General features: G+C 43.6%; 1 long non-coding RNA gene across 1 annotated transcript; it reads left to right on the top strand.

Annotated features, from left to right (window-relative positions):
* The first annotated feature begins 674 nt into the window (after positions 1–674).
* On the top strand, positions 675–4,124 carry LOC148973779 (uncharacterized). The gene is made up of 3 exons (XR_016145947.1): positions 675–1,704; positions 1,936–1,979; positions 2,088–4,124. It is a non-coding gene; the product is annotated as an uncharacterized LOC148973779 (long non-coding RNA).
* Positions 4,125–10,252: the final 6,128 nt, after the last annotated feature.

Below are 10,252 nucleotides of genomic sequence, written 5' to 3' on the forward strand. Positions count from 1 at the left end.
AGTTTCGATATCTCAGCTCTGGAAGGGGCTAGAGCCTCCATTTTTGCACTCAGGTCTAAGTCTCATGGCCCTCTATCAGAATTTGGGAAGATTGGAGAAACGTAATTTTTCGCCCAAAAAAAAAAACGTAAGGGGTACCACTGTCGTTTTTTTTTCGGGCCGAATTTTTGAGTTTCGATATCTCAGCTCTGGAAGGGGCTAGAGCCTCCATTTTTGCACTCAGGTCTAAGTGTCATGGCCCTCTATCAGAATTTGGGAAGATTGGAGAAACTTAATTTTTCGCCCAAAAAAAAAACGTAAGGGGTACCACTGTCGTTTTTTTTTCGGGCCGAATTTTTGAGTTTCGATATCTCAGCTCTGGAAGGGGCTAGAGCCTCCATTTTTGCACTCAGGTCTAAGTCTCATGGCCCTCTATCAGAATTTGGGAAGATTGGAGAAACTTAATTTTTCGCCCCCCCAAAAAAAACGTAAGGGGTACCACTGTCGTTTTTTTTTCGGGCCGAATTTTTGAGTTTCGATATCTCAGCTCTGGAAGGGGCTAGAGCCTCCATTTTTGCACTCAGGTCTAAGTCTCATGGCCCTCTATCAGAATCCAGAGTTTTGAGAAGATTGGGGATACTTAATTTTTCGCCAAAAAAAAACAAAACGTAAGGGGTAACACTGTCGGGTTTTTTTCTGGTCGAAACTTTGAATTTCGATATCTCAGCTCTGGAAGGGTCTAGAGCCTCCTTTGTTGCACTCAGGTCTAAGTCTCATGGCCTCTATCAGAATCCAGAGTTTTGAGAAGATTGGGGATACCTAATTTTTCGCCCAAAAAAAAAAAAAAAACGTGAGGGGTAACACTGTCAGTTTTTTCGGGTCGAAATTTAGATTTTCGATATCTCAGCTCTGGAAGGGCTAAACACTTTATAACTAAACATTAAATTACCATACCTCTCAATCTACAGATTCCCGCGTTTTTATCGTTGTATTTGTTGCTGTTGTAAGACTGTCCACCTGTTTCACGGACCAGCAGCCAGCGCGCGCATCTCTTTAGTAACCTGACCTGCATGGCCAAACGTCCGCTGAGCAGAAATCAGCTCTCAGAGCCTCAGTATGACTATTACTGTGTTATTAAAAAAGGTAAAACTGGACCTAAATCGGTTGATCAGCTGTCACCATTGATTGACAGCATTTCTCTTGTTTCTTGTGTTGACGACCTTGACCGACTACCTATCAGATCTGGGGTGGCCACAGGGGTGGCCAATGAGCCCAGGCCACCCCTTAGAATCGCCAGTGCGTAAAACAGCAAAAAATCACACCGTGTACGCCCACCTTAAGGCTAGTTTTACAAGTTAGTCGTCATCAGTTTTTTTCTTGACTGTTCACAACTTTTTTAACTCAGTTACATAAAATCTAATTTGATGCAAAAAGGTAAGACTGACTGCCCCCTGATTAACCGCTAGTTGGTCATATTAGTACTTAAGTCACATGCAGTCTTAACGGAATGGCTGTGTTTATGCAACCGGCCCCGGTCTGACCAATCCTCCTCCAAACATCCAGCTATGCCCATGATCTGTTTGATATTTAGCTCACAGTGATCATGTTCTCTGGTTATTTCTCCTGTGTTTTCAGGCTCTTCTCTGATCATCCCTCTGGTTCTTCTGGTTCTGATCATCGCTGGACTCTTACTACTGTTTCTCTGTAAGAAGCGCCAGTCTCGAGGTAAAACTCATTCTTATCTACTTTAGATGGAGAAACTCTCCATTTATACCGAGTTTAAAACAGATATATTTCTTAGACCTGTTTTCACACTTTCTGTCGCCACCTATAGGCTGGAATAAGACATGAGCAAAATACAGTTCTTGATGTGTGAAAACATTCACACAAGACATCAGTGTTGAATTGTGATGTAATACAGTAATGTCATTAATTAAGGATGCTTGGTTTTGACAGGCGGTGATTCATCATCTCAGACTGAACCAGGCAAACATGATGTTGTGAGTCCAGTATAAAATGTTGATTTTTATTCATAATGATATTAATGTCTAATGCCTTCCATCCTGACAATCTCCAGAGTGAGGAATAATGTCTCTGTCTCTCCTCAGGTTTCTCACACTGGTTGTGATTACGAGGAGATTAAAGACACTCACACACAATTACCCACAAACCACTCTGATTATTCTAACTTCCTATACGCCACTGCCCAATTACCCACAAACCCCTCTGATTCTTCTAACTGTGTTTACGCTACAGTTGAGAAAGGCACTGGTGACTCTCGGTGCTGCATCACATCTGCTGAGGATCTGAATTACGCAGAGGTGTATTTCCACAAGGAACCGGACAGTCCTGACAGCGTCAGTTTCAGGAATGATCAGGACTTCAGTGAATACGCTGCTGTCAATCATCTCACTGCTTGATGAGCCGCAGCAGAGAATATACATGTTTTATTTTATCACCTTTTCTCTGCCATACGTTTGAGTGTTTTTTTTATAGTCTTCAGTGAAAGCTACTTTATTTATAGCTACTTATATTTTAGGACCTACTGAAATAAGAGAGAGGAACTGGCTTTTGCACCAAGGGGGAAAAAGTTAGCTTGACAAAGTTTCTTCATTTGGATTTTGTAAAACATGTTTGATTGAACATACATGGCCGATTCCTGAGTCTGAGCATTACATGTACTATAACATTGTTTTGAGTGGAAAGATGTCCGTATGCTTGACATTATGTTAGTGTGTTCGACCTGCATTAACGACATGTATAATTTTACATATTACAGCCATTGAAACGCCCGCATATATTCATTCAGTATGTCTCAATGATCTGACTGCATCGGAAATCACATCCTTCCCTATTAGGCAAAAACAGTATGACAAAAGAAGTGTCTGAATTCACAGTATTCATTAAAGAGTAAGCAAAGTCCCCAGATGATCTTCTATTCTGTGGTGTGCATACGATGGACACTTTACTATCCCATGAGGCCACGGGAGAGGATTTATGGATGACAGTGAAGTGATGTAACTAGTCACACGTGTAACGAATAGTCATCATAAAGCCTTCCCCCCCATCATAAAGCCTTCCCCCCCGTCCCCTGCTGTCATTCGGCCCTAACCGTCGGCCGTTCTCCCCTGATCGATCTCAGCGAGAGACTGTGTCTGCAACCCTCACACGCAGAGATAGAGATACACCTCCAATACACAAGGACACTTACTCATTCATACACACAAACTGCCCCCAATGTTATAGTATTTCTCCTGTGCTTTATGTATGTATGTCCTATGCCTTATGTTTTGTTGTTATGATTCTTTAGTTATGTTAGAGTTACTTTTCAAGTTAACATAACTTTTTAAGGTTCATATCCAAAGATGATGTGTGTATCACTGCTTTAAAGTCTTTGAATCCCCTCTTTCTTGGTATAAAAAACTCCTCTTTTGATTTTATAATCCATGGTGTACAATATGTTATGATAAATTGCATCAGGATTTTTGTTGTAATACTTTTATGTAAAGACTGCACAAATTCTCCATGCCACCATGAACATGCAAATGAGGATAAGACGAACAAAGTCTTTCTCCAGGTCATCTTAGATCGGTCCCCTCACCATAGGAGTGTGAACTGAGAGGACCTTTAAGAGAATCTGATTTGGTCAGATTCGGGGCTTGTTGTGTCCTGTTAATAACTGTTAGTGAACACAGAGGGCGCTAGTGAGTAGACAGGGTGAGTTGGTGGGAGTAGAAAAAGAGAAGGAGAATAAAGTTGTGTACAGTGGATTACATGTCTCTCGGCTCGTGTCTAAATACTTGACAAAATACCACATCTTTGGCGACGAGGATGGCTATTAATGTGCCTTTACCTACACCGTTCATGCCTTGCCCAGGCGAACCTGCTATTCCCTTCCCTACATGGCTGAAAATGTTCGAGAACTATATGTTAGTAATCGATGCCGACGGGGAAAAGTGGCCAGAGGCAAGAAAGCGTGCTGTTCTTCTCCATGCACTTGGCACCGAGCGGCAACGTCTGTTTTACGCACTACCAGATACAGGTACTACATATGCTACTGCAGTGGAGGGACTCAGAAATCACTTTGTTCCTAAAGTAAATGTGATCGCGGAACGTCACAAATTTCGCCAGAGGGCACAGCGACCAGATGAGTCGATAAATCAGTATCTAGCTGCATTGCGAGAACTGGCTGCACTGTGTGAGTTTGGTGATATGGAGGAGCAAATGCTTTGAGATCAACTGATAGAGCGTGTTGCCAATACACGCGTACGAGACAGGCTTTTGTTAGAAGCGGATCTGACGCTGGCTAAAGCTACTACGCTGGCTCTGCAGATTGAGGCGGGACTACGTAACGCGAGCGTTCTCTCCGATAGTACCGCGAATGCCGCGACCTCAACGGCGGTTGCTACTGCGCCGGTGAGGGCCATACATAAACAGCATAGGAAGGCCCGCCAAAAAGAACAAAAGTCACCTCCTTCATCAATGGCGCCTACCACTAGTCGCCGCTCATGCTACCGTTGTGGATCTACCAGCCACCTAGCAAATAAACCCTCGTGCCCGGCTGTTAAAGTGACGTGCAATTCGTGTGGGAAACTGGGAAATTTTTCCAAAATGTGTCGTTCCGGACAAAAGGAGGTGCGTGAAATAGTGATAAACGAACTGACAGTGCTTTATATGACTGATACTGTGAGAGATAAAATTCTCTGTACTGTGCAAGTGAACGCAAATGGTCATTGTCATGACGTTGAGCTAATAGTAGACACAGGTTCATCAGTCTCTATTATTCCAGAGAGCACTCATCAGACCCTTTTTCCTACATGTGAACTTTCTGAGCCTACAGTGAACCTGTTCACATATTCAAAAGAGAAAATACCCGTTAAAGGGTGTATGACTGCCACAGTTCATCATGATGGGCGTTCTACTAGAGGCTCATTCATAGTGGTAAAGTCGGGCACTGCTCTATTAGGACTAGACCTATTTGTGGCATTGCACATGCGTATTGAGGGCACAAAAGTCGTTACAGCTGACAGCTCGGAGGATCCTGTTGCACAGAGGGCACCTACTGTACCAATCACAATACCACAGATGGCACCTGAGATCCAGGTACAGGAAATCGGCTGTGCAAAGGGATTTGTGCACAAAATTCAACTCAAACCAGAGGCTGTGCCAATACAACAAAAACTCAGGAGACTTCCCTTCTCAGTGAGGCAGGCCGTGAGTGAGGAGCTCAAAGATCTACAGGAAAAGGGTGTCATAGAACGCATCGATGCATCTCCATGGGTCTCCCCAATTGTGGTTACGCGAAAAAAAGACGGAGGAAAACTGCGCATGTGTGTTGACCTCAGAGAACCTAACAAAGCCATTGTAAGTGACTGTTACCCGTTACCACACATGGACGAGCTATTCTCTGAACTTAGAGGGGCCACAGTCTTTTCTACCATTGACCTGGCCTCTGCCTACCACCAAATGTTACTGCACCCAGACAGCCGTGATATAACTGCATTTATCACACATGATGGTCTTTTCCGTTTCTGTCGGGTCCCATTTGGCCTTGCTTCAGCTCCATCAGCTTTCCAGAAGATGATGACGACCATACTAGCAGGCATACCAGGAGTACAGGCATACTTAGATGATGTGATTTGCTACGGAACCACTCAACAGCAGCATGATGCCAACCTACAGAGGGTGCTGCATGCCTTGAACGAGGCAGGACTTAAGTTAAACATGCAGAAGTGCAAACTTAACCAGACTTCCTTGCGGTTTCTAGGCCACACCATATCCAAAGAAGGGCTTCATCCAGATCAAGATCAGATCAAAGCTGTGGCCAATGCACCTGCCCCACATGACACACCCTCGCTGCGATCCTTTCTGGGCCTGGCATCATGGTACAGTAAATTTATTCCTGATTTTTCTACCGTTGTTGAACCGCTTCGTCAAACACTCAGGGAGTCAACAGAGCGGCAGTTCAACTGGACGGCTGAGGCAGAGAATAGTTTCACAGACATTAAGAGACTGATTGTTGGTAGCCCTGCCCTAGCACTATACGACCCTGAACTACCTACATATGTAACTACAGATGCCTCTGATTATGGGCTAGGTGGTGTACTTAGCCAATTTCATTCAGATAACACAGAGAGAGTCGTGGCGTTTGCATCCAGAACACTTTCTCCGGCTGAAAGAAAATATTCCACTGTGGAACGTGAAGCACTGGCATGCGTGTGGGCAGTAGAAAGGTGGAGAACATATCTATGGGGACATCACTTTGTGTTACGCACAGACCATCAAGCACTTACTACCCTGCTCACATCCAGGGGTACTGGCCGGGCTGGATTGCGAATTGCAAGGTGGTCTGCAAGATTACTTTGCTTTACATACGAAGTTGCTTACCGCCCTGGAAAACTGAATGTAACTGCCGACTGCCTGTCCAGGCTTCCACTAGCCACAACAGGAGAAGATGAAGTGGAACCGGACATAGTAGCGACCGTTTACATGGAGTCTTTGCATGCCATATCCTTGTCGGAGTTCACCGCCGCATGTGACTCTTGTCCGGAACTGACTCAATTGCGACAGCAAATACAGAAAGGCTGGCCAAAATGCAGAAAGAACGTAAGAAACGAGCTGATTTCATACTTCAATGTACGAGACGAACTGGCTGTAGACAAAACACTTGTCATGAGAGGTACTGACCGGTTGATTGTGCCCACATCACTGCGATCCAAAGTGGTAGACTTGGCACATGAGGGGCACCAGGGAGTGATACGCACTAAACAGAGACTGCGAGAACTGTATTGGTGGCCACAAATGGACAAATATGTACAGAGTAAGATTGCGTCCTGTGTGTCATGCCAATACAATGACAAGACAGTGAAGACTGCACCTGCACCACTTACACCCGTCAAATTGCCAGATGGACCATGGGAAAAGGTGGCCATTGACATAACCGGTCCTTTTGAACGTGCTACATGGGATTGTCGTTATGCTATCACTCTCACAGACTACTACAGCAAATGGCCAGAAGTGGCATTCGCCTCTACAGTCACAACAGAGGTGATTACCCGTTTTTTAGCTACAGTGTTCAGTCGTGAAGGAAATCCGACCTACCTAGTCTCTGACAATGGATGTCAATTCACTTCCCACGAATTTGCAAACTTTCTGAGAGAGAGAGAGATAAAGCACCTGCGCTCCAGCGTCTACTATCCAAGAGCCAATGGAGCGATTGAGAGATTCAATAGGGTATTAAAAGAGTGTCTCCAGACGGCAGAAAGAGCACACAAGCCGTGGAAACAAACAGTGACAGAATTCTTACAGATTTACCGAGCTACACCGCACGCTACTACAGGAGCGACTCCATTTGAGTTGCTGAGAAATAGGAAGATGCGCACTAAACTGAATATCTTTCCTGTCTCACACAAAATTACATCACACAAGCAAGTCAAAGAAACTGTAAAACAAAATCAACAAAACAGTAAGGAGTATACAGACAAAAAGCGAAGAGCAAAAGTGCCCACCTTCAAAGTGAATGATGTTGTGCGAGTCAGGAGACCGGAACATGTTTACAAGGGGTCTTCCAAATACACCGAACCTCTGACGATCGTAAAGAAGGTTGGACCAGGTACTTATCTTCTCAGCGACGGTCGGAAATGGAATGCCTCAAAACTGGCACGTTTCCCAAAGGAGGCTCTAGCTTGCACCAGTGAGAACAATGAGACTACACTGGATGGTCTCACCGTGACAGAGAATGTGCATGTTGGGCAAGAACCAGGCCCTAGACGCACACTCAGAGTCCGTAACCCACCTAGGTGGTTAAAAGACTTTGAGAGATGAATACTGAAGTGTGAACTGTGCAAATTGAAGTATATTTATATCAGATTGTTTTACACATACTGTTCTGTGATATGTGAAAATGTCATACTGTTTTGAGGTCTGAGTTATAATTGCTAATAGCAGAATAACCTTAATTTCTGTTAAATTTAAATTTAGGTTTCGGGTGCAATCCTTAATGTAAGGGTTATTTTACAGCGGTTGCGGGTACCCTGTTTAAGTGACTAATTCCTTTAAGAAAAGGGGAAATGTTGTGTCCTGTTAATAACTGTTAGTGAACACAGAGGGCGCTAGTGAGTAGACAGGGTGAGTTGGTGGGAGTAGAAAAAGAGAAGGAGAATAAAGTTGTATACAGTGGATTACATGTCTCTCGGCTCGTGTCTAAATACTTGACAAAATACCACAGGGCTCAACCTCTTTGAGACACCATCCTCCTCCTCCTTCTTGTTTCATTAACAAAGTTCGGGAGGAGTACTTTTAAATGATCTGTCCAATCAACTCGTCATCAGCAAACACCACTTCTATTCTGTCAGCATGAGAGGAGGCCTACATATATCACAGACACTCCTGGACCGTTTCCAGCATCCTCCACCACACCACTCCTCAGGCGGGACTGGTTCCCACAACAGACAGGACTCTGGGTTCAGGACAAACACCTCTCCTCGGACAGCACGCCAAATACGCACACCATTTATTTGATCAGACGTATTTCACTTACTTGTGAAGTACCTACTCAAGAGAGTATACGATTTCTGGTTGACCATCTGAGTCAGATTAGACATAGGCCTTTGACTCGTACTTTCAGGAACTGCCGTGTAATCTGTTTAAACCAGGGCTCAAATACATCGTAGCTCAAGCATTGTGCTGGGTTTAAGGATTCACCACCACAGGAGTCAGGGGTCGGTGGTAGAGGTCTGCAGAAAAAAACCCTCTCGTCAGTGTGGCCGTTATCTGATTGGCTTGAGGAAACGGTGGTGGAGTCACTTATTTGTGCATTGGTCTGCACCTCGACGCTACAAGTGTTACAAAATCCACAAATGCGTGAGGGGATTTACAAATGAACAGAAAATGGTTCACAAATAAATGCCGGACAGAGTTGTGTTTGTGACATTAAAAAACATTTGTACGTTCTGGGAACATACCACAAAGTTCTAATAATGTTTTCATGTTTTATAAATCAATAACAGCAGTCAAACAAAATATAAAGTGAAAGCATAAGGGTCAAGAGCCCAACTAATGCAAACACTGATCTCCATAATGGTGGCTTACAATTTGTGATTTTCTCCTTCAGTGATTCTGCGTGTTATCATCAGGTGTCTTCAATAATGCTTTTGCTTCAGCATTTTGCGAACATTGATTTGATAATGTTCCTCCTTTGTTATTATGGAACATTGCATAATCTTTTATCTCAAAATTTTACCCAAAACATCCTTAGAATATTACAGTTAAAACGGTATATCTTAGTTTACATTTAACCTTATAGAAAAAAATATTTTAAATGAGAAAACATCCTTAAAACATTCTTTGAACATTTCTTTAAAACATTAACCAAATAGGCAATGTTAGCCAATGTTCTGAGAACCTGCCGAAGCACCAGGTATTTGTGTTCGCAAACCTGATCTCGAGAGTGAGCTAATATTAGCCAGTCGTCTAGATAATTCAGGATGCAAACCCCATGTTCGCCTAGGAGAACAAGGGCTGCTTCGACAATCTTCGTGAAGACGCGAGGAGACAGAGCCAACCCGAATGGGCGAACCGCGTACTGATATGCCTGCCCCTCGAAAGCAAACCGAAGAAACGGTTTGTGTCGAGGTAATATGGAGACATGGAAGTAGGCTTCCTTCAGGTCTATCACTGCAAACCAATCCTTTTTTATTTGCAAATCTCATTTTCTTTATTTGTGAGTTTTATATTTTTTCGTGAAACTCTTTACATTTATTTGTGGATCTTAATCTATTTATTTGGAATAACGCAACACTTCTCACCCCATCGTGTTCTATGTAGCACACAGCTCATGTTTGTCATCGACTGTGTGCTTTTAGTTTGACATGTTTTGTGTGTACACACAGTCTGTGACTGCACTCAGTGGCTGTGTGTTTGTGTCATGTTTTGTGTGGACACATGGCCTTATTTCTATGTTCCATGTGCTCTGATATCTTTTGTCTTGTTCTGCTTGTTATGTGATTATTAATTTGCTCCACTTGCTCTCCTTCAGTTCCAACACATTTTTAATGTAAAAATTCTATACTTTTCCAGACTCAGATGTCGAAGAGATGTTCTAGGAACGAGCCATCAGGGTGGATCCCCGAGAACTAATGGTTCTCTTAGGAATGTTCCCTGGTTGCCAGCACGAACGCTGAAGTGACGCAAGCTACGCTTTTTGTTGTGACCTTTATTTTGGCAACATGACATCATGACTTTTGCGTAAACATACACGCCACTTTCGAGTCAA

Source organism: Pimephales promelas, chromosome 13 (genome assembly GCF_988280905.1).
Source record: "Pimephales promelas chromosome 13, fPimPro1.hap1.1, whole genome shotgun sequence".
NCBI lineage: Eukaryota > Metazoa > Chordata > Actinopteri > Cypriniformes > Leuciscidae > Pimephales > Pimephales promelas.